Genomic DNA, 25,986 nt, shown 5'->3' with positions numbered 1-25,986 from the left:
ATTCCTTAAGAAGGCTGAAAATTCCTAGACAGACTCAAGACATTTGGACTGATAATATTCATCTTATATTAAATTATTTTCAAAAACCTCACACAAGCATTCCACAATTTCCTGTGATCCTACTGTTCACCTAGAACATTGTATTTCTTAGTTGCAGCATGTACTATTTTGGTCCTTCTTCAGTCCCCTTGGTCACTACACATCTCTTCTACTCATTCTTATCACAAACTGCATGCCGTACCTCATGGGAAAAAAGTCATTGAATGGGAACCCCTTTATCTTCTATCACAGAACCCACAAAACTCATGTGTCCTCATGCATTTTTTTCCTGCTACATTAGGAGAACTTTTCCTTTCAAAGATAGGTCCCTCCTCTCTTCTGTGGCCCATCTGCTTTTAGCTAGTCAAGAATTCTGCATGCTCAGCGTTTTCTGTCTACTGCATAATGAGTCACTTGTAGGCTCCAGGATCATTTCCATCAAATGTAAAGCCACTCTAGTAATTTCCATTTTACAAAAGCAAAAATGCTACCTTTTCACTTCTACTGCACTTTTCCATTTCTTGAGGTGTTGATTCTCAAATATCCGTCTTTTTTATTAGTCACCTGTTTTCTGGATTTTATTCTTTCCTTTGACTATTTGAGCAGTTTAAAGCTCTTTTTAGAATGCTCTGGTTATACAGAATCATTTATGTGATTATTCAAGTTCCTTTTGCCTGTCCAACTCCTGTGATATTACCCAGTTCTGAATTGGTTCATTTCTGTGTCTCAGCTCAAGGTTTCAGTTCTATACTACATGAGGAGTGCAGGTGAATCCCATGTTCACTTGTGGGCAGATTTCAGATGTTCATTTCTCATGTCTCTTTCCGCTCATGATTTGGGATAAGCAGTACGATGCTCTAGGCCTATGCCAGGGAGTGGAGATTTCCTGGTGCCTGTTTTTAGATTGTGCATTCTCAGTAGAAGATTACCCCTAAAAAAGCAAAGGGAAACAAAATAGGCTACATTCTGAGATCCCCACAGATGGGCCTATATTCTTGGTAGAAATGAAGCAGTTGTCAAGGATCAGACTTGCTTGTGTTTATCCATGGTCTTCCCATAATGGAAAGATGACCACTCTTCAAGACTTGGTTTTCAAGTACTATCCCTGGAACAGCATAAGAAGGCCCCACTCCAGACCAACTGGATAAGAGTCTACATTTTGACAATATCCCCTGGTAATTCTTATGCACATTGAGGCCTCTGAGGCTAAATTCCAAGTAATCCATGAAAAATAAAAATAAAAATTTTTTTTCTCTGATTTTAAGTGAAACAGTCTGTAACAGTCACATCATGATGACAGCAACAGATAACAATTTACTTTCTTTCTGATCTAAAATATACAAATTAAATGAGGAGAATGAACTATAATATAGTTCTGACCCTAGAATAAAATGACTTTGTGAGACTGCCATGTTCTGTTTAATAATACTCTATTCACTGTGTTCTTTTATGGTGTTCTTGAAATTTCCCTAGTTTTGGAGGAGGGGCTCAAAGGAGCCAATCATTTTTCCCCTCAGTGGCTTTATATAATTCCTCACTGTTTTTGCGGCAGATCTTATTCTTCATGTCTTTAGAGATAATTATCTCTACCATGGGATGTATACATTTTTAAAAGGGTAAAATATCACCAAAATCTGACCAGTCACCTGGGAACAAACACAATGTGCCATTTTTAGAAACGGATGCAGCTCTTGAGGCAAATTATAACTAATGTTACAAATACCAAACCAAAACAAAAATACAGTTGAATCTTCTCAAGGGAGAGAGTTTGGTCACTGGATCCAGAGTGGCCCTCTCAATGTATTCCATTAAGACAGAAAAATGGAAGATAAACTGTTTAAAAATCTTAAATAGGAGGAAAAACTTTTCCTTAAATTCAAGGTTTTTTTGGGTACATACTATCAAAGCATGAAAATCTCATGTATTAAGAATTTTAATTTTTGAGATGCCTGGGTGGCTCAGTAGGTTGAGGGTCTGCCTTGGCTTGGGTCATGATCCTGGAGTCCCAGGATTAGGCCTTGCATTGGGCCCCTGCTCAGGGAAGACTCTGCTTCTCCCTCTGCCCCTCACCCTGACGTGCTCTCTCTCTCTCTCTCTCTCTCAAATAAATAAATAAAATCATTTTCAAAAGATTTATTTATTTATTCATGAGACATAAACACACACACAGAGAGAAAGACATAGGCAGAGGGAGAAGTAGGCTTTTCACAGGAGCCCAATGCAGGACTTGATCCCAGATCCCGGAATCACGATCTGAACCCAAGGCAGCTGCCCAACTGATGAGCCACCAAGTGTCTCCAAATAAATAAAATCTTAAAAGAAAAAAGGACTTTAACTTTTGGATCTCCTAGATCTATAATGAAATGTTATTAATAATAATTAATGATTAACATTTATCGAGGTTGTTGCACCACGTACTCAATATGAGAATCAATCACACTTGAGTTTCACATATAAGGTAGGCACTATTCTTTTCATCATTAGAGAGAGTCAGAAGTGGAGGCCCAGAGACTCACTTGTGTATTGTCTGCTGGTGAGGAGTATAGCTGAAGTCTGAACTCAGGCGATGTGGGTTCAGAACTCTGGGTTAGATAGAATCCCTGTGATACCAGAGAGTTTTTTGTAATTTGGAAATGAAATACACACTAGGGACATATTTCCCAGACTTGCCTATAGGCATCACCTAAGAAATGTGTTCAGAATTTCTGAGTCCCTCCCTTGATACCAGTAATCTGCAAGTTTAAGAAGCTTCTCAGGTAATTCTTATCAGGAATGATTGAGAAAAATGTTTAAGAGATATTGAAAAAATGCAAATATGTGGTCTTACTATGAAACTTAGAATCAACTAAATCAGGTTCTTTTTTTTTTTTTTTTTTTCATAATGTAAGGAGGGAAGGAAACTGAGAGGAGCCACTAGGAAGATTTTCCTGAGATTGTGGAGGGAAGGAAGGCATATTTAACTAAAAAATAATCATCATATAAATCAAAATATTAGAGATGGTTTGGTAATAAAGGAAAGTCTGGTTGCTGGGATTGTAACTTCTCCTATACCTATACTCCAAACCAAGCATTTTGGCACTGATTATGATCAGATAAGGGCTAGATTGCCATAGGGTTAAATTCTCGTCTAAGTGGTCAAAGTAGAGTATTCTTTCTCCCATGAAATTTCTTGAGATAATTCATTATATATTCATCAGGGATTATGAATTTTAGAACATTCTGCACCTCATAAAAAGAACAAATAATACTATGTCAGTAAACTATGATATTCCTGTAATTCAAATGTACTTTCTACACAGAGAAAATCAATATTGCTCCAGGAAAGATTTTAGATAGATGGCTAACCGAAATAGCTCAAGGTGAGAATTTTTTTGAAGAGTCAATATTTGAAAGAAATGGAATGCCACGATTAAGCAATCCAAAAATCCGAAAGGCGGAACATTCTGCAGGAGAACTATCTTGTGCTTTTGAGAGAGTTAATAACATGAAAACAGACACACCAAAAAGAATGAGGCTATTGTGGATTATAAGAAATTAAACAAATATAATAAAATGCAGTGTGCACAGTTATAAAAAAGAAAATTTGGAGAATTGGAGAAATTAAAATATGGATTAAATAGTAAATATTGGGATCCCTGGGTGGCGCAGCGGTTTAGCGCCTGCCTTTGGCCCAGGGCGCGATCCTGGAGACCCGGGATCGAATCCCACGTTGGGCTCCTGGTGCATGGAGCCTGCTTCTCCCTCTGCCTGTGTCTCTGCCTGTCTCTCTCTCTCTCTCTGATGTGACTATCATAAATAAATAAAAATTTTAAAAAATAGTAAATATTATTATAGAACAATAATTAATTTCTTAGGTCATAGTGATATGATGTTGTTGGGTCTTACTTTTAGAAGATGTATGCTAAAATACTTAAAGACAAAGTGCCATGATGTTGCAACTTTCAAATGGTACAGATATATGTATGAACACACACATACACACACGCATATATGCACACACACATATGGTACACAGAAGGAGGGGGAAAGAAAATATGGTATTTGTCAACTATACACCTTCCTACTAAAAGGAACAGGGATTCCTTAGAAATATGGATGATTCTATGTCAGGAAAGATGTACAAGATGATACTCAATATTTTACTGTGGCAGATACCAAGGGGACTGTCAAAGACTACCAGATTTGCGTAAAAAGACAGGAGACAACTTGAAAGGCTTCCTCTCACCAAGTGTGCATATCAATAAGGGCAATAGCTTCGATAGATTTAAAGAAATCAATTGTGCTTATGAGTTCTTAAAATGTATCAAAAAAGAAATAGTCATCATTAGAGTATGGAATAATTTGAAAGTTGATTAAAAAACATATAATAAAGCATTAATTTTCCCTTTATATACAGCTGTGCAACTGAACAAGAACGTGGTAAAGGAGTGGACATTTCTTTTTGCAGAAGTATATTACCTAATAAGTGAAGAAAATAATGAAACTAAAATATCAATATTTTGTACTCCTAATGAATTTTTAGATCTGTATATTGCACATTAATGGTTGCTAACATCATTAGAAGAGAGACAACTAGATATTACAAGTCCCCAGGGGAGCAACATACCACCCACTAGGAAATATCCTTTCCAAAGACATCATTCCTAAATCTAATCAAGTCTTTAGGTCCAACTGAAAATTCACAAGAAATATAGAAATCAAGGTAATATTTAAAAAACAAACAACAACAACAACAAGAACAAAAGCTTCACAGGTATGCAATCAGAAAATTTCATATTGTAGAAAAATCTAGAGCAAGTACCTAATTTTGTCAACGAATGGAATAGAAATAAGAGAAAGAAAGCTATATATTAAAGGAGGCTTAACAGAAATATTATTTAATTGCTATATGTAGGCCTTATTTGGATACTGATTCAAACAAATGATTTAGGGCAGCCTGGGTGGCTCAGCGGTTTAGCGCCGCCTTCAGCCCAGGGCGTGATCCTGGAGACCTGGAATCGAGTCCCACATCGGGCTCCCTGCATAGAGCCTGCTTCTCCCTCTGCCTGTGTCTCTGCCTCTCTCTCTCTCTCTCTGTCTCTCATGAACAAATACAAATTAAAAAAAAAATAAAAAAAAACTTCTATGCTATGATGGAACATCTGAGCATTAACAAGATGTTTAAAAACATTAAGGCATTATTGCTTTTAGGTATTATAATGTTTTTGTTGATATATGGTTTCTATTTTTGAGAGGAGTTTTTATCTTTTAAAGAGACATATGAAAGTAACTACAGAAGAAGTGATACAATGTCTAGGATACATTCTAAAGTAATAAGGAGAGGGAGTAAAAGAGATTCTTGAAATTCGTTTTTCCTAAAGCTTTATGTGGAACTTACAAGTAACTTCATGGCTTATTTGATGGATGCAGATTCAAAACTCTGTGTAAGCCAAGGAAAAAGGCCACATGATAGGGATGTTGATGGCTTATGCCTCTGGATTTCCAAGACTTATGAGTGGAATCCATTTTGATACATGGAAACATGTACCATATGTATATGAGTATGAATTTTGGAGATGGTTGGGATGAATAATCAAATTATTGTTCCTTTTATCCATATGCAAAAGATGGAAGGAAAAATATTTTCTTTAGCGGTTGAGAAATGCTGTTTCTAAGAAGTGAGAATTGAGAAAATATTTTTCCATTACATTGGCTGTAGTAAAATTGCTATCTTCAAGGAAGATAACTGACTCATAAGAATGAATATAAAAAGAACCTCAGCATATTAAAAAATCTTCCCTATGCTAATGTGTTCAGATATTAGAAACAAATTGATTACATCTGTAAAATAGAAAAGAAAGAAAAATGATATCCTCCAGGATGTAAGAGGGAAAATTTAATAAGCTGCCTTAAATCACTCAACCTACAACACATCTGAAATGTTAATTAAGCAATTTTTTTTTTTTTAAATCCTCACCTCTGCTCTGCTGGCTTTAGTAAAAGCCTGTCTGCCAGCATAACTCTCTACAGGTAACTCCAATTCTGTTTGAAGTTGGTGATCTGGGCTTGGCTCATAACATTCACAGTAGATTTACCTGAAAGATCAATAAAAGCGTGTTCAAAGCTAGATTGGCTTCATAGAGCCCAGGATTTTTATTAATTCATATAAACTTCCTAAAACTTTCACTGTAAAGAAAAAAGAAGGAAACTTGAGAATATTCACATTGTAAGAAATTGAATTGGTGTCCTGGAGTTTTAGAACTGGTTTGGAGCCCATGAATCGCCTTACATGTCAGAATTTGTGGAAGCACCAAATGCTGAGTCTTTCTTAAATCTTCTAGGAGGTCTTAGAATCGTCAAACACATCAAAAAGGGTTTGATGAGTGATAACCTCTTTGTCGTGGATGCTGTGTGAGGTTAGGAATGTGGATTTTTGTCCTTTGTGAACAGATGCCACTGACCTCAGTAAACTAGGAATATCTAGGTGTTGACTACATGTTTTTACTAATTCTGTAAAGGAGCTAGAAAGACTAAACAGAGAAGGTGAATCAGTTGAAGAACGTATGCAGGTTCCATGTAGACAATGAGAGGAGGCTGGGAAGAGAAGGTTCAGATAACATTGTAGGAGGCATCTGGTTGTAGAGTAAAATAAAGAATGTCTTTTTAGAGCCAAGTAAGAACCTTCGCTGGAGTGTTCTGTGCAATTCATCAATCTTCTTGAGACTCAGTTTCTCTGTTAGTCAAGGATAAGGAAAAATAACTTATTTAAAGGAAGTAATCTGTTTTCTCATTTAAAGAAATAAGGATTTTGAAGGACTATTTTGAAATAATCTCTCTTGAATTATGATTATGTATGTCAAAAAATGGGGTAATAGAAGGGGAAATATTGATTACATATTCTGGGGTATGGAGAGGCTTTCTTGGAAATAGTGTCATTTTTACAGGTTAGTGTTCAGTATAAGAGTTCTGGCAAATCAAGAAAAGCAGAGAGTTCCAGCCACAGGGCATGTGGTGGGATAATTAATGTTTATTTTGACTAGCATTTATCGTTTACTGGAAGAGTAAGCTCATGTAGGAACAATTATTTTCTTCATTATGTTGTGAGAGGTAATATTCCTTGCTTTTTCAAATTTAGATTTTTTTTTTTAAAGACTGTATGGTTTGACTAAGAGTGTAAAATTAGGACCTAGAAACTAATCAACCAGCAGAGAAGCTTTGATCTTTAAAATGCTGGAATTATCTTTAATCAGAGGAGATTTAAATTGGCTAAATAGTGGGATTAAGGCAAAATTATCATCATTTTGTGAACTAAAATGTTGATTCTTTTTCTACTAATGGAAACATTTCTATGAATAAGAACTCAGTTTTCTTTTTAAACTAAATGATCCATTGCTTTCCTTTTTTAAAAAAAATATTTTATTTATTTATTCATGAGAGACACAGAGAGAGGAAGAGACATAGGCAGAGGGAGAAGCAGGCTCTCTGCGGGGAGCCTAATGTGGGACTGGATCCCAGGACCCTAGGATCACGACCTGAGCTGAAGGCAGATGCTCAACCACTGAGCCACCTAGGCCTCCAGATCCATTGCTTTCCTGTTGGTTCAATTTTAAAAATTATTTTACTGTTTATCACAGCTCTACTATCAGTAACCACAATAGTGAAATATAAATGCTGACCTAAGATTTTATTATACTCACCAATGTTTCAACTCATCTCTCCAATAGAGTACTGCTTGTAATTTATGTGAGGAACTTTTTATCACAACTGTTTTTCCCTCTAGAAAAAACATCTTGGTATCTGAGCATGGGTTTCACCCTTTATTCTATGGGATCCCTATAAGGGACTGCATGAAAGATTGATTTTAAATTTACATTTTTTTACACATGATTTTTTACGTATATTTTAAAAGCTATAACAAAAACAATTACTACCAATATATTGACATGTGTTGCCAGGTAACTAAATTTGCACTGATCATAGAAGTTAGTGTCCTAATATATACATATATTTGGACATCTTGTAAATGCATCATTGATCATTTATGCATTCATAAACATCACCAATTGGGTTTCGGCCAGGTTTTACAGAAGCTGAGCATGTGCATTGGTTTCCTCAATTTCAGGATAGTGTTTGTTCATAAACTGGCTCCTAGACACCCCTAGACACAGAGGGCAAAGGAGAACTGAAAAAAGACATGGGCCACGTTAGATTGGTAGATGTCAGTTTTAAGAAGCAAGCGTTGGAGGAGTTCATTGAGAGGATGTGACCACTAATTGACCCCAGAACTGCACCTGGGGATTTAGAGGCTCTTTCACCCCACCCCGCATCCTTGTAATACACATTTCATTTGCCTTTCCTACTCCCAGAAGCTGCCCCAAGGACATAGCCTTGAGATAGTGATGTGTTGTTGAGACATCTGGGTTATATGTGTGACAGCCCAGTTAAAGCCTCTCTGTAAACATTTAGGATGCTAGCAGGAAGGTGTGGAGATCTACTCCTCTTGTGGCTGCCCAAGACAAGCCTTATTTCTAAGTTCTCTTGTCTTTTTCTTTTGTCTCTCCCTGCCCTCTGCTTGTAAATTCTCTTGTCTCTCTTCTGTGTCTCCCTGCTTTCTGTACAATAGGGGCCACTTTCCAATTACACATGGAAAGCTTCCAGAGGTTTCAAACCAACAGCAAATAAACTTAACTGGGGTCAGTCATGTGTACCATCCAGAAGATCTCAACAACACATCACTATCTCACGGTGGAGTCCTTGTAGCAGCTTCTCTGGTGGAGAAGGCAAACAGAACACTTGTTCAAAGGACAAGGGAGTTGTGCGAGGAGCTCCAGCTGCCCACCAGCTCCAGCTCTTGAGTCAACTGGCAGTTATATCCTCTCCATGATCTCCTCCAACAGGTAGGAAACTTTTTGTCTATTTATTTGTTTGTTTAATTTATCCTTTTAAATTAATGTTGCAAACCATCTTTTAGGTGATAACTCATCAACTTATTATTAATTCATTTATTTATTCATCAGACATTTGCTGAGAAACTTCTTTGTGCCAGGATTCTAGAATTACAATAGTGTGTAAGATAGTTCCCCTACTACTCTTATAGAACTTACAGCTAGCAGGGCAGACTGCAATGAGTGCACAAATAAATAATTACACATTAAGGAATGCTTGTCATAAAGGAAAAAAAGATTAGTGTTAGGAGAGTATAACGGGCAACTTAATTTAGAAAGGAGGGTAAGGGAAAATCCTCTTTATAAAGGAGAGTTTAGGCTGTAACATGGAGATTGATGAAGACTAGGTGAAAAAGAGCCTCTGTGTAGAGGCCTGGGAGGGAATACTTCTGGACCACTGGAGAATCAAAGACGGCCAGCATGGCTGGGTGAAGTCGGTGAGGGTGACTAGGGAACAAGACAAGGTAAAGAGGTAGTAGGGCTACATCATGAAAGGTCTTAAAGGTAAAGGCAAGGAGAATAGATTCCATTCAAGGTGAGTGAAAATCCATTTAGAAGTTTGAGTAAGAGAATGATAGTGTATTTAAGAGATTATTTTTGGGGTTATGGAAAATGGGTTGGAGGTAAATAGGAATGATATGAGGGAGACTTGTTATGAGGCTAGTATGAGTCTAGATTGGTGGTAAATTAGACCAGGTGATGGAGAGAACTGGACAGACTTAAGATCTAATTTAAAGATGAAATAGATATAACTTGATAATGGGTATGAGTGTGCAAAGGGGAAGAATGTGTCAAGTAAGATTCCTAGGTTTCTGCTATGAGCACCTGGGTGGGTGATGATCAGAGTTAGAGAACACTGGAGAAGCTTATTTTGTGGGTAAAGAAGAAAGAATTCAATTTTGAACATGTTAAATTTGAGATACTGGAGAGACATCTGAGTTTAAATATCAAGATCAGTCTAGATCTCAGATGGAAGTTTCAAGAAGTGCATATAAATTCTGGAGTTATTGGTGGATGAGGGGTATGCGAAGATGAGGGATGGGTCGTCTGTTGGTTACACAGTATTTGTGGTTTAGATATCTTATATCTACATAACTGCATCACAATGTTCAGGTGAATAGGCTTTGTTAAACTGTGTTTACTTAGAAAAATGTTTACAATGATTAGTGCTGTTAAAGTCATTTGCCTGAGTCACATCTGAGTCAGGAGAGATAGATCACTCTTGCTCGTTTTCCTATAGGCTTCTGTGTGTATCCAAAATGTAAACATACAGGTGGTGAAATCCCCTGGTACTCCAACAACCAGAAAGAGATCGCTTTAAAGAGTGATATCTATAAATCGGGTGATCATAAAAAAAATTTTATTAGGTTATGTTTTTCTCTTTATTTTTCAAAGATCCAGGGTGGCTTATCCTGAAAAGTATGAGGAAGAGATTAAGCTTTACACGTACCTCCCTTCCCACTTGTAGCATGGTGCTAGTACCACAAACTTTGTGCTTAGCCCAACAAAGCCTTTGCCTTTTTTGATTCTCTTCCTAAAACTTTAATAAGATGCAGGGTTGTCACTTGAAATACATTACAAGGGGAGAAGCCCTGTATCACACATCCTCGGCTCAGCAAAGTATCTCACAAAATGTTTTGGAAATACTGTTGGTTTGTTGAATTGGTTTTTTCATTTTGCTCTGGAGCTCCATGTATCTTGTGGGGGGATGAAGAGATACTTTTCACAAATAAAAATAACTTTACCTTTTTTTTTTTCTTAAAACAGTATCTCTCATGTCTAGTGTGGGTGGCAGGGGATGGGGGTTGGGGAGTGGGTTAATTCACCATGGTTCCATTGACATGCACCTGTATACATCTTCACTCTCTTCTTTGGTCTTGGTTAAGGTGCTGCCAGTTTGGAATAGTTGGATTGATCTTGTCTGGACCGCTGGCACTGGTATTCAGTAGTGGTGGCTGGTGCCATTCATTTCTCTTGAACATGGCTCCAATCTTTGCTACTAAAACATACAGCCACTGTACTAATATCCTGTTGCAAGCTTTCTGAGAGCTAGCTTGTGATCCATCTTGATCCTGGACTTGTTCTAGGACTCTGATGATCCTAGAACCTCCATGCCCCTCTTGAGGCTATTACTTCTACATCACTCTGGAGTTTCAAGATTCTGCAAGGCTCTAAGAAACTATCTAAGCAACTACCTCATTTATTTGTAAGTTACCGCCTGCTGCCATGTTCACCATAGCATCATGCCTACTGCCTGCCTTCTCAAATATGTTTGTCTTCCCTATACCACATCTAAAGAAGAAGGGTACCATCATTTATGTCCTCAGATTTTCCTTACATCTACTTGAATGTTTTTATACCCCTAACATCCATCATCCATTCCCCTTGTAGATGCTCATGACTGATCTCTTAGTTTAGCTCTCTTCTTCTTCTCCTTCTTCTTTCTTCTCCTTCTTCTTTCTTCTTCTTTCTTCTTCTTCTCCTCCTCCTCCTCCTCCTCCATCTTCTCCTCCTCCTCCTTCTCCTTTCACATCTCCACTGAAAATAGAATGGCTCTTACTAGCCATTGTGTCTACTCCTTCACATTTACTCTCCAGTCCTGTGGTAGTTACATGTTTAGTTTTTTTAAGAAATTGCCAAACTGGTTTCCAAAGAGATTATACCATTTCACACACCCATCAGCAAAGTATCCTACACTCATTCTACTCCTCTGGTGGTGGCAACTCTGGATAGAGATGCTATAAAAGTCGGGTTCTTCTCCAAGTTTGTTTATTAACTAATTTTAAGGAATTCCTCAATGCTACTGTTATTCCAACTCCAATTTTCCTCATTCAGCTAGTGGACATGAAGAGAATTACTGTCAGTTGTCTTTTGATTATACAATGAGATGATATATGTAAAATAAATACCATTTGGGAAAGAGTCATCTTTGAATGGGCTTTTAGGGTTCAAAAAGCTTTTGAGAGTTTATTATCTCACTTAATTCAAGTAAAACAGTGATCCATAATTTACAAGTGTGTATGTAATTTTATGACTTCTACAACATAAAAATCATTGAGAAATGGCATTAAAAATAAAATTATGTAAAATTATTCCATAACTTGCTTCATATATCTTAAATAAACTAATTTTGAGATAATTATAGATTCACATACACTTGTAAAAATAATACAAAGACATCAATGTACCTTTTACCCAGTGTGTCTCTACAGTAACATTCTGCAAGACTACATAGTATAATTAAAAATAGTTTATTGACATTGCCACAGTCAAGTAGTGGAACATTTCCATTACCATAAGGATCCTTCATGTTTTTTTCCCCCTGTGGTCGCACCTCCTTCCCCCTTACCAGTCCCCCTCTGAATCTCTAAGCCCTAGCAATCACTAATCTGTCTCTTTGTCTATAATTTTGTCATTTCTAGAATATTATACAAATAGACTCCAATATGCAGCCTTTAGGATTGGCTCTTTTTACTCAGCATGATTCTCTAGATTTTCATTCAAGTTGTGGCATGTTTCAATGATTTATTCTTTCTTATTGTAGAAAAATATTCCATGGTATGGATGCACCACAGTTTCTTTAATTTCACCCACTGAAGGACATCTTTATTGTTTCCAGTGTTTGGCTATTAGGAAGAAACCTACTATGGACATTGTGTATAGCATTTTGTCTGAACATAGCTTTTCATTTCTTCGAAGTAAATGCCCAGGAGTACTATTCCTGGGTTGTATGGTAGTTGCCTGTATGTGTGTCTGTGTATTTTGAAGAAACTGTCACCCTGTTTTCCAGAGTAGCTGGATCATTTTAATTTCCACCAGCAATTTATTATTGATCTGGTTTATTTCTAGCCTCACCAGCATTTGGTGTTGTCACTATTTTTTATTTTAGACATTCTGATGGGTGTGTAGTAATATTCCATATGTTTTAAATTTGCATTTCCCTAGTGGCTAATAAAAAGGAATGTCTGTATATTATATCTTCTTCCATGAAATATCTGTTCATAACTTTTGCCCATTTTCTAATTGTATTTTAATTTTAGATGCATAAAGTCCTTTGTTGGCTATGTGATTTGCAAGTCTTTTCTGTCAGTGCTAGTTTGTCTTTCATCCTCTTGGTTTTTTACAGAAAAAAAAATTAAAGCTTTAATGAAATCCAGTTTATCAGTATTTTTCTTTGTGAATCATGCTTTTGGCGTTAAGTCTAAGAAATATTTGCCTATCCACAGACGCCAATGACTTTCTTCTATATTTTTCCCTAAAAATGAATAATTTTAACTTTAAGTCTGTGATCCATTTTGAGCTATTTTTTTAAATATAAGATGTGAAGTTTAGGCAGACATTCTCTTTTTTCCCCCCTATGAATGTCCAGTTGCCCCAGCACCATTTGTTGAAAAAGATATTCTTCCTATTGTATTGCTTTTGCAGCTTTGTCAAACTTTAGTTGAGCACATTTGTGTGGTCCTATTCTGTATTGTCTATTCTGTTCTGTTGATTTGAGTGTCTGCCCCTCCACCACTATCACCGTTTTGATTGGAATAGCTCTAAAGTGAGTCTTCAAGTCAGGTAATTTGATTCCTCCTACTTGATTCTTTTTCAAAATTCTTTTACCATTAAGTTTCCTTTATCTTCCATATCCTTCTTTTAAAGAGTTATTTTTTTAATGCAGTTTAAAGTTCATAGACTGTGACACTGAGAGGAAGGTACAGAGATTTCCCATACATGCTCTGCTCTACCCATGCATAGCCTCCCCTATAATCAACATCCCCCACCAGAATGGTCCATTTGTTAGAACGAGTGAGACTGCATTAACACATTATAGTCAGCCAGAGTCCATAGTTTACCTTTATGGTTCACTCTTGGTTTGGTCAGTTGTATAATGGATTTGGACAAATGTATAATGACATGTACTGTCATTACGGTCTCATACAGAATACTTTCACCGCCCTCCAATTCCTTTGTGCTCTGCCTTTTCATCCTTCCCCTTTACCCAAACCCCTGGCAACCACCGATATTTTCACTGTCTCCCTTGTTTTGCCTTTTCTAGAATGTCATTTAGTTGGAATCATAGTATATAACTTTCTCAGCTTGGCTTCTTTCGTTTAGTAATATATGCCACTCCTGTTTTATTTTGAATAATGTTTGCATAATATATCTTTTCCTAATCTTTTACTTTCAACTTACTTATATCATTATATTTGAAGTGTGCTTTTTGCATACGCATAGAATTGGGTGATGCTCACTTTTAATCTATTCTACCAAAGCTTTGTCTTTTAGTGGGGATATGCAGGCAATTTATAGTTAATATAGCAGTTGATATGTTGGGGCTTATGTATTGATTTGACTTTAATTCCTGACAGATATTTTCTGTCAATGTAAAATTTTAAGTTCACAGCATTTTTTTTCCCTTTTAGTACTTGAAAAATATGCTTTTTTTTTTTCTGATCTCTATGGTGTCAGATGAGAAATCCACTGCTATTCAGGGTGTTTTCCTCCTTAAATTAAGTTGTTACTTATCGCTCACTGCTGCGAAGATATTTTCTTTGCCCTTAGTTTTGAGAAGCTTCATTATGATGTGTCTTGGTGTGGATTTCTTTGGGCTGATCCCATTTTGGAGTTTGCTTAGTTAAATCCGTAAGTTTATGTCTTTTGTCAAATTTTGGAAATTTACAGCCATTCTTTCTTTGAGTATTTCTCCATCTACCCTCTTTTGTACTACAATGACATGAATGTTTAGTTCTTTTATTATACTCCCACAAGTGTATAAAGTTCTGTTACTTTTTTTAAAGTATATTTCTCTTTGTTGTTCCAATTGGGTTATTTTTATTGTTTTATCTTCAAGATCACAGATTCTTTTCTCTTTCCTTCTATTCTGCTGTTAAGTCCATCCACTGAGCTGCTTTCTAAAATTTCAGGTGTTGTAGGGGTACCTGATTGGCTCAGTTGGTTAGGCGGCTAGCTCAGGTCATGATCTCAGGGTTTTGGGATGGAGCCCTGCATCAGGCTCTGCACTCAGTGGGAAGTCTGCTTAAGGATTCTCTCTCTCAGTATCTGTCTCTCCTCCTGATCATTCTCTCTTTCTAAAATAAATAAATAAAAATCTTAAAAAATAATTCCTGCTCTTGTATTTTTCTGTTCTAAAATTCTCATTTGGTTCTTCTTTATATCTCTTTCTTCTCTCTCTCTCTTTTGTAAGCTGAGACTTTGTATTTTTTGTTTCATACATGTTCATAACAGCTTGTCAAAGCCCTTTCATGATGGCTAGTTTAAATCTTTATCCAATAAGTCTTACACCTCTTTCATCTTGATTTTGGCATCTATTGATTGTTTTTTTCATTCAAGTTGAGAGCTTCTTGGTTCTTGATATGATGAATAATTTTTGCTTGAAAGAGGACAGTTTGGATATTATAAGACTGGATCTTATTTAAACCTTTTGTTTTAGCTGGCTCCCAGTGATACTACTTTGGCAGGGGAAGGATGAGGGGTGGGTGTGTTGCTAAGGTATTGACATTTAAGAATTGACATCCAGTTTCTCTACTAGGCTTCGTTTGACACAGATGGAGAGGGAGCAAGGGACGGCTCCTCATTGTTCCTGGGTGGGCTGAGAGTTTCTGTCTGCCCTATTAGGCCTCTACTGTTAACCATTTTGACTGAGAAAGATAGGAATGTCTCTTATCACATATTAGTCCTCCCATAGCCTTGCTGATATCACAGAGGGCAGTCCCATTACTGTGGTGAAAGTCTTGACTCTTTACTAGGCCTCTGACACCATTTCAGAAAGAAGGATGGAGTGGAAGTCTGGGATACCCACTTGGTCTCCACTAAAACTCTGAGGTAGGTGACTCTTGACTGGCTCAATGCAGATGGAAGTCCTGGCTCTCTACTCAGTCTTCTCTGACATCACCCTATAGGGTAGTGTGTGGTGTATGTGCTGGTGCAAGCTTTGGTATGCTTCATTTAGCCTGGTAAGGGCAAAAGTTTAGTTTCTTCACTTGTCGTTTGGTGGCATGGACATAAATGGGGCCTCGGTTTTCTCTGTGGTATTTAGATGCAGTAATATGGTTGATGTCTAAAAATTTTCTGTTCTGATAGGTTTCCCTTTTCTTGGTCCTTTGGCTAGAGAGAGAATGCTCTTGGGTTTTTTTCATTGTTGTTGTTTTGTTTTGTTGTAGTGTTTGTTTTGTTTTTTATCTGTACCTTTGGCATTCTTCAGGTGTCAACATCTTCAGCTCTAAGTCTGGGATACAAGAGGTAAAGAGAAAACAATCTCATCACCTTGTCTTTTTTTTGGGTTCCAAGGTCCTCATCTAGTCTGTCTTCTTCCCATCTTTCAGAGTCTTCTATTTTATTTTAATATATGTAATATTCAAAGGTTTTAGTTGTACTTGGTAGGGGGAATGTGTGTATATACTCTATCATCTCCATCTTTACAGGAGATGTTTGAGGTTTTTTTTTTTTTTTTAAGAAAGGAAACTTTCCTCCCTCAGTAGTCTCATCAGTAGACTAAGCCAGGGTGCCTCGGCTTAACCCTTTGATTGAATGCCCGACATTGCCATGGCTCCTTTCTAATACTATTAGCAAGCATTTCCTTAATATAATATGATTTTAAATATACCAAATATATCTAAATGCTGATTAATGTGTGTGACCAGGGTGTCTTGAATTCTTTAACTTTTCTGGGCTTTTTCTTAGTATCCCAGAGGCCAGATTGGACTGACCTGGAAGATGGCAAGATATTCTCGGCCTTCTGGGACACTTAGGAGCATTTAAAGTCTACTGGGGCCTAGCTTGTGCATATCTCAACTAAAATTAAACTATAATTGTAGGGCTTTGTTCTAGAGAATTCTAATCAACCTTGAAACTAATGAAACATTAAAAAAATTCTACATTGAAGCTCTCTTCACAAATGAGAGTTGTGTTTTTTTTTCCATGTGAAGCTTATACCTATACCTCCTTGGGATCTTAAGCATCATATTTTGCATGAGAAAATTTCATGGGGTTGAAGAGATATTACAATAATAATCTGGTTATAATCTTATTTGTATTTTTCTACTCCTTATTTCTATAGTATGATGGCTAGGGATTCTTGACTGCTTTTCTTTTTCCCTTTCATTTTATATTTTCATTTTACTAAGATTACATTTATGTACCTTTGAGCAAAAATATTTGAGCCACATGACTGAGCTAATGTTACATTTAGAAGTTATTTTATTAGGCTGAATTTTAATTTTATTCCATTTGTCCTCATTAAACAACTGTTTGCCCCCTCAGGCATTTTAGAGCTAACTTTCTGACTCTATATTGGTTCCCAGGCTGTAAAAGTTAAAGCTTATTTGAATTTTTTGCCTAGGACTGTTTTAAAAATACTCTCATAAAAAATAAACTTGAGAAATTCTAAATGTTTTTTGTGTATATACCTACTTTGGTAGCATAATATTTGTTTTATACCCAAAGGATTGTGCCCATAAATGATAATAGTAGTATCTGAGTAAATAATTTTCTCTAAAAGAGATGGTTGTGTGTGTGTGTGTATCCCTAAAAAGGATATGTGTATATATACATTTATATGCATAAACATATAGATATAGATATCTATCTATATATAGTTGGCTGTGAAACAACATCGGTTTGAACTGCGTAGTTTTAGGCAAATTTTTTTTTTGATAAATATAGTACTGCAAATGTATTTTCTCTTCCTTATGATTTTCGTAATAATACTTTTTTCCCTAGCTTACTTTATTGTAAGAATACAGTATACACAAATCTACAAAATATGTATATGTTAATCAACTGTTTAGGTTAATGCTATAGCTTAGTAGTTAGGCTCTTAGTAGTTAAATTTTGGGTGAGTCGAAAATTATATGCAGATTTTTCTACTGTGGGACAGATTGGTGCCTAACCCTCACATTGTTCAAAGGCCACCTGTATATATTTATGTATATATAGTGTATATTTATATATAGTATATAAATTTACATTATAGATTCTGCCTAGGACTACATGAAGCCAATGTGTCCTTGTTGTGTTCAAACTCCAACCTTAACTGCTCTTCTTTCCATCCCTGCCCCCCACCCTTCCTCTGTCACTTCCATTCCCTCTTCCCCTTCTGTAATAACTTGACTGGAGGAACTGGAAGGAACAGGAATGGGGACGAAGAACTGGAGAGGAGATGATAGGGGCCATTGTTATAATATTTTCTTGGGGGTCTGTTCCACCACGCTGGAGTTGTATTTTTCCTCTGCTCCCTTTTACTCTTCTCTGGGAGGCATGGAAAAGGAAATCCAGACACATGGTCTTTGCTAACTTGAAATTCTATTGTTACAAATTCTGATTGTATAGAAATCATTCAAACTCCGTGGACTTCTTGTTAAGGGATTTAACATTGCTTTAAAGTAAGAGCTTTAAATTGACCTTGCTCTTTGAGATCATTTTCTAGATTTAAGTCTGTAATTTATCTTTTATTTTTTCTCTTTTTTTTTTATCATCTTTGTATCTTAACTGCTTTATAATTTCCTTTACCAGGCTTCTTCTTCTCTCCAGCTTTTTTTCATCTGAAAGTATTGTGGCAGATATCAAGTTCAGAACTATATATGTAGCTGGAAAGAGATTTTTCAATAGCAAAGGAAAATAATTTCCTTTTAGTTGTTCAAGCTAATCAGAATTCTTTGTTTTCTTTATTAGTGTCATTTTCATGATATGTTAATTTGAATTATTGGTTTTGTACATTTTCTTTTTACTCATCCTCATTGGAAAGGCAATTTCAATCAGTGGGACAGCAATTTCATTAACTATATCCACAAATATCAAAACTCTCCCTTCCAATAAAATCAAATACTTGCCAAAGAAAAAAACCATTATGTGATCATGAATTTCATACTGTCTTATAACTTGTCTTCAATTTGATATAGTTCCTGGTTGCTACTGAATTTTATCTTGGAAAATTCTACTCATTAAGAAAGTTTTCATAGTGTAATAAAAAAGATTTCTCAGCCATGTGATCAAGAAAAGGAAAGAATGGAAAATAACCTTATTGAATATCTGTGTGTCAGGCATGCACTCAAAGTTATATAGGTGTGAACTCTTAAACATAAGGTCAGTATTGAAGAATGTAAGAAGCTGAATAATTGCTTAATTGTTCTTAAATGCTTAAAATACAGTATTGCCTAAGGATGAAGAATACCTCAATCAATATTTAGAGTTTCTATTGATTGAACACCTTAAGCATTTTAAAAATATTTATTTATTGATTTGAGACAGAGAGGGAGAGACAGAGAGAGAGAGAGAGAGAGAGAGAGACAGTGTGTGTCTGTGTGTATATAGGGGGAGAGGGAGAGAGAGAGAGAGAGCCAGAGAGAGAGAGAGAGAGAATCACAAGCAGAGTCCTCTCTGAACACAGAGCCCATCATGGGGCTCACAATCTCAGGATCCTGATCATGACCTGAGGTGAAATCAAGAGTTGGCTGCTTAAATAACTGGGCCACCTAGGGGCTCCGAGCCCCTTAAACATTTTGAACCCTGTCATAGGCAATAATATAACGATAATGTGATAATGGTAAAAATGTTGTGAATTTCATGGACAAGTAGCCTGATTTAATGGAAAGAAGACTCCTCATAGCTTTTTTCTATTATAATTATGTGACCTTGGGATCATCTTGAACAAGTTGTAAACTTCTACTGATCATCTACAAAATGGGGAAGCAGTAGAATGTAGTTTAACAGTGAAGTTATACTTTAGGTGCTTTCTTCCCTACATTACAAAGATCATAGCCAAAATTCTTCAAATTTACTATTATTGCCACCAAATAATCTGGTTTATGCCTCTCTTTTAAGTAAAAGAGGGAGAATTTGGCTATTTGATAATTTATTGGAACTGTCCTAATATAGTTCATATATGGAACAAAAGACTGCATGAACAAAAATGGCAGTAAGAAAGAACTATGCTTCTATTTTCATGTGCAGGGGACACTCCTTTATTAAGTTTTAGGAAAAAGAGCTGAGTATGTTACTCAACGTGGGTTCAAGTCCTAGCTATGCCACACATAGATATCATTTAACCTCACAATTTCCTTGCCTGGAAATAATGTGGTATTAATACCTGCCCTGCCTAATTCATGGTAACAGCGGTAAGATTAGTTGACATTTGATATTTCTTCTTTTAATTCACATTGGACAAGATCACTTGGAGGTATAAGAATCCATGGGTTACTCTTCTATGTGAAACAATGCTTCTGATTGCTTGTAGTTTTTAAGATTGCATTTATCAGCTACACAGTTTTGAAAATTTACTGTATCCTTCAGAACACCCCACTTACCATGTTACTTCTAACTCTAGGCTCAAGTTCTTTTTCTTAAACAAGTACAATGTGCATAAAAAATGTGAGAATATTTACAGGCTGTTCCAGAATGATATTTTGATGCATAGTACTAGAAAAATGAGACTGACTTGGTTGGGACTAACAAAGTTTCATGTTTTCCCCCTTATTCACAAATGTTAATGATGGTTTCAAAAAATGTCAGTTTTCCAAGATAAAAATGGACAGTTTAATGTCATCTTGTTCCAATCCTTGTTTTTGAACATTTCAGTATTTGTTACACTGAAGTGTCTGTCAGTAAATAATATTCACTCATGCTTCTTGCTTTTTCTTTTTAATGTTTTGAAAAATTTGACTCTGATGGAAAAATACTGATTAACTATTCCAAAACTATTTTGATCATATTCCAAGGCCCAAGTGGTGCATGAATAAGTTTTTTAAGTTTTATATTTTAAAAATAATTGGATCATTCTAATCCTAGGTGCCCATATCCCATGTGTTAGCTGGCACAGAACTAAGTAAATAACCCTTTTTTGTATTTGCATTTTAATTTCCCTTTAACGGTTTTGCAATCTATGTTTTCATACAGAGAATATGTCTGCATTATAAATAGATGTCACTTGAGCTGTCATTTCAAAGATCTATGATAAGAATCTGAAAGTCTAGAGACAATGTTTAATGTGGCAAATTTATTTAGAGTTTTTGAAACATTTTTTAACTGTGCACCTTAAGATGAAAGATTATATGGCCCCCTAATTGATACCACAACTTACGGTGTAGTGCTTATTAATATGAATTACATAAATGCATGAATTTGATTTATAGTTCACAAGATAGTTTTAAACAAAATTATACATACAGGGACGCCTGGGTGGCTCAGTGGTTGAGCATCTGCCTTTGGCTCAGGTGATGATCCTGGGGTCCTGAGATCAAGTTCCACTTTGGGCTCCCTGCAGGAAGCCTGCTTCTTCTCTGCCTCTCTCTCTTGTCTCTCATGAATAAATAAATAAAATCTTTTAAAAAATTATACATACATCATAAAACTGGATAGTTAACACCCTCCCGTTTGATTATGAGTATACATACATACATACGTTTCATCAACACATTCTATCAATACAGATATAGTTCTCCCAAATACACATCATTCTTCTAAAAAAAGTTAAAGACATTTAAAAAAATTCAAAAGATACATCATATAAATGAAGTAAGCCTCTGGGGTGTTTATTTATCATAAATGCTTGAATTAACTGTGACTATGGTGAGTTTTTCCTGAGTTATGTTTTCAGTGAATTATATCTTTTTATGAGTTTTTTTTAAAAATGATATTACATTGTTGCTGTTCCTTGCTGAAGTATACTTTGCAGTGGGAAATATTTTAAACTAAATACTTCCCATCTGGCCCTGCCAGAGTGAATGTTTCCCTCCCAGTCTTGACTTGCAGTGGAAGCTGATGTGAGAATATGTCATGGTTGTTTTGACAGTCTGGTCATCCTAATCCAGGGATCCGATCCCTATGGTTTGTCAATTATCCTGCTAACCCTACAGCGAGAGCAACACTCAAGGCACTGAACTGTCAACCAATAACCAAGAAATAATGTCAGGAGCCAGAGAGGCAAGAATGAGAGAGGGATGCTTTTGACAACAGAAGTCTGTATCATTCAACATTTATTTTATTTGTGGGGGCTCGTAACAAATTAATTACGGGAATCATATGATGAAATGTCATACATTGCTTTGGACATTCTTTAGTGTGTAAATTTAAAAAGCAAGATTTGACTGCTTGTATAAGGTTTCCTAACATAGGATTCTGGAACATAACTCTATGTTGAAAATGGCTAGATCACCTGAACTTATTTGTTAGTGATTTTTTTTTTTTTTTTTTTTTTTACCTGCCTCATGTTGACTTTAAGGTCTTTAGGGGAAAAAAATGTACCTGGGGACTATGTGTGTGATTGTGGAAATAATTTTGAAAGTTATTAGGAATCCCATTAAGGTGGAGATGAACATAAATATAAGGGGTGAAATTGTGCCTATGTATGACAAAAAATGCATTCAAAACCAAGAATTTCAAAAGGAAACTTATTTTTGAACAATTCATGATCATTAACAGTTTATTTATTTATTTTATTTTATTTTTTTTTTAATTTTTATTTATTTATGATAGTCACACAGAGAGAGAGAGAGAGAGAGAGAGGCAGAGACATACGCAGAGGGAGAAGCAGGCTCCATGCACCGGGAGCCCGACGTGGGACTCGATCCCGGGTCTCCAGGATCGCGCCCTGGGCCAAAGGCAGGCGCCAAACCGCTGCGCCACCCAGGGATCCCGATCATTAACAGTTTAAAAAAGAAGAAATAAAAGGGACTTTTAAGTGACAATGGTATCTGTCTTAAAATGAGAACATGATAATGAAGATTTAAATCTGCAACTGCTCTTGAATAGGGCCCACTGGAACTCTCCAGTGACATAAGGTAAAATCTACCTGGGTTTTTATTCTTCTCTAGTTTCCAATTTGTGTCCTATGTATCAATTCAAATACCTGCTGTATGTATAAACTGAATGGTAGACCATGAACAACGAACATGAGCCTGGGATTGATCTTCAAATAAATGCTTGATTGCTATATCCAAACGAAACTTTTTATCTGCATATATTTCCTTGGGAAAATATTGAATGATTCAAAGTTCCCACTTTGAAAAGTGCAAAAAGTTTCAAATTTAAACACATTTTGTGAAATTCTAATAAATAGTTACACTGGCTCTTGGAATCGATTTAATGAATACAAAACATATTTTTCCTGCTTTGAGAAATAATAAAGTAGCATAGATGAATGCTTATTATTGGCAGTACCCCCCAAATAAGAAGGAAAAATATAAACATAATGCAGACATTCATATGTATAATGCATGTATTATATGTATAATGTATGTATTATATACATATAGAATGTAAACTACTTCTTAAAAATGAGTTTATTTATTTATTTGAGAGAGAGAGAGAGAGCACAAACAGGGGAGAGGGGCAAAGGGAGAGATCGAAAAGCAGACTCTGATGAGCAGGGAGCCTGACACACAGCTTGATTCCAGAATGCTGGATTCATGACCTGAGCAGAAGGAAGATCCTTAACCAAAGAAACTACCCAGGTGTCCCTATAAACTACTTAGAATATATATATATATATATATATATATATATATATATATAGAGAGAGAGAGAGAGAGAGAGAGAGAGAGAGAGAGAGAGAGAGATCAGAAAAAATATATCACATTATATAGATATAGATATGTAATGCTTGTACTCAACTTCTTTGTCCCATTTAATGAATATGTTCCCATGTTATAGCAAATTCTCTGAATATATATTTTTGACCCTGTTATATTTTAATATATGAATATAGTATAATTCCTAAGTAATATGCCAATGTTGGATGTAATATTAGTTAAATTTGAAAGGATGTACAATGACTGCTAGAGATATCTTTTTTTTTTTTTTAAGATTTGATTTATTTATTTGACAGAGAGAGAAGCACAAGCAGGAGAGAAGAGGCAGAGGGAGAGGAAGAAGCGGGTTCCCTAGTCTGGGATCATGACCTGAACCAAAGGCAGACACTTAACCAACTGAGCCACCCAGGCACCTGCAAGAGATAACTCCTATTTCTGATTTAGTTTAGATCTATTTTTAATTTTCATTTTAGGATGGATTTGCTTCAGGTAAATTATAAGTCAGAGGATATTTAATAGTTTTGATCATGTGAGAGGACTTTGAATCTCATTTAAAGTTAATGATTAACTTTTTTTAAAGATTTATTTATTTATTTATTTATTTATTTATTTATTTATTTATGATAGACAGAGAGAGAGAGAGAGAGAGGCAGAGATACAGGAGGAGGGAGAAGCAGGCTCCATGCCGGGAGCCCAACGTGGGACTCGATCTCGGGACTCCAGGATCGCGCCCTGGGCCAAAGGCAGGCGCCAAACCGCCAAGCCACCCAGGGATCCCCTAATGATTAACTCTTAAAAAAAGAAAGAAAAGAGGTATCTGGCTGGCTTGGTTGGTTGAGTGTGCAACTTTTGATCGTGGATTTGTGAGTCTGAGCCCCACACTGGATGTAGAGATTACTTAAAAATAAAATCTTAAAAAAAATAAGTCAAGTGATTAGCACTAGACATTTCCCTATCTACTTAATATATTGTTAATTGTTTCGTTTTAGGCTATTCGAGGTATAGCAGACTTGTAGTAATTAGTCATTAGGTGTTCTAAGAGATAGAAACATGTCATGGCTGAAGAATAGCACTGGGGTCATTAGGTGAAATACTTATGTTTTAATCTAGGTGTTAATTTCCCAGTGCTAGTGGCTTACTCCAAAATTAGTAGGGTGGATGGCAGATTTTCTACTTCTGTGGGTTTAGGTTCCACACTCACTTCATGCCAACTGTATTCTCAGACAGATTATTTAACCTCTTTGCTTTAATTTCTCCTTCCATAAAATGAAGGTGATATTATTGTCCACATCTTTGAGTTGTGGAGAGGATTAAATTAGGTAATGTGCATAATCTACTTCATGCAGTGCCCGGCACATAGAGAGCCTCCAATGAATGTTAACTCCTGCTATTATAGGAGGAATATAGTCATTACCAAAGAAAAATGTATTCAGATTTAACAAGCATTGCATTTTTTTTTATAATAAATTTATTTTTAATGGTGTTCAATTTGCCAACATACAGAATAACACCCTGTGCTCATCTCGTCAAGTGCCCCCCTCAGTGCCTGTCACCCATTCACCCCCACCCCCCGCCCTCCTCCCCTTCCACCACCCCTAGTTCGTTTCCCAGAGTTAGGAGTCTTTATGTTCTGTCTCCCTTTCTGATATTTCCCACACACTTCTTCTCCCTTCCCTTATATTCCCTTTCACTATTATTTATATTCTCCAAATGAATGAGAACATATAATGTTTGTCCTTCTCCGATTGACTTCTTCAAGCATTGCATTTCTTGTGTGGAAGTCAGGAATAGCAAATATTTTCATTACATACATAATCCCTGGTTACAAAAGCTTTTATTTGTGGCAATAGGAACTTTTAAGAAAGGTACAAAGCAATATAATAACAATTACTCTTGCTTGCTGGGAACATCAGAGAGGAAAGATCCTAGTGTCTGGTTGGGTTATGTGTTATGTGCCTTATTAGCTCAACATGTGAGGATTCTGTGTCTGTATTATGTGAAGAAGCCCAGAACTGCTTAAACTTTAATGAATCATTTGGTTATCTTACTAAACAGCAGATTCTGTAAATCTGGGGTGCACCCTGTTAAGTCTGGGGTGAGTCCTGTATTTCTGGTAGATCTCAGGTGGTACTGATTGTCTAATGGCTCCATTGAGTAACAAAGATTTAGAATAAAAAATAAAGTTAGTGAAGTTTAATAGCAAGTTTTAATTTTTTAAAAGATTTTATTATTTATTTGTTTATTTGTTTGTTTATTTATTTATGTATTTATTTCTGTATGTATTTAAGAGAGAATGAGAGAGGGAGAGCATGTGAGCAGGGAGAGGAGCAAAACGTGAGGGAGAGAGAATCCTATGGGGCTCAATACCAGGACCCTGAGATCATGACTTGAGCTGAAACCAAGTCAGTCGCTTAACTGATTGAGCCACCCAGGTGTTCTGTGAGTTTTTAAATTTTAAAATAATATTTTTTTCCTCTTTAGCTTTTTGGTTT

The 25,986-nt window shown here is 36.1% G+C and overlaps 1 long non-coding RNA gene across 2 annotated transcripts in view; it reads right to left on the bottom strand.

The window, feature by feature from the left end:
- Positions 1-25,986, bottom strand: part of LOC118350367 (uncharacterized) — a 68,346-nt gene that overhangs the window by 11,383 nt on the left and 30,977 nt on the right. For both annotated transcript variants that reach the window (XR_007401498.1, XR_007401499.1), the window contains exon 3: positions 21,132-21,261. This is a non-coding gene — a long non-coding RNA (uncharacterized LOC118350367). The remainder of the gene's footprint in view (positions 1-21,131; positions 21,262-25,986) is intronic.

Source organism: Canis lupus, chromosome 12, assembly GCF_003254725.2.
Source record: "Canis lupus dingo isolate Sandy chromosome 12, ASM325472v2, whole genome shotgun sequence".
Classification (NCBI taxonomy): Eukaryota; Metazoa; Chordata; class Mammalia; order Carnivora; family Canidae; genus Canis; species Canis lupus.
Note: the sequence above shows the minus strand (reverse complement) of the source record. Positions and strands in the feature narration are given on the sequence as shown.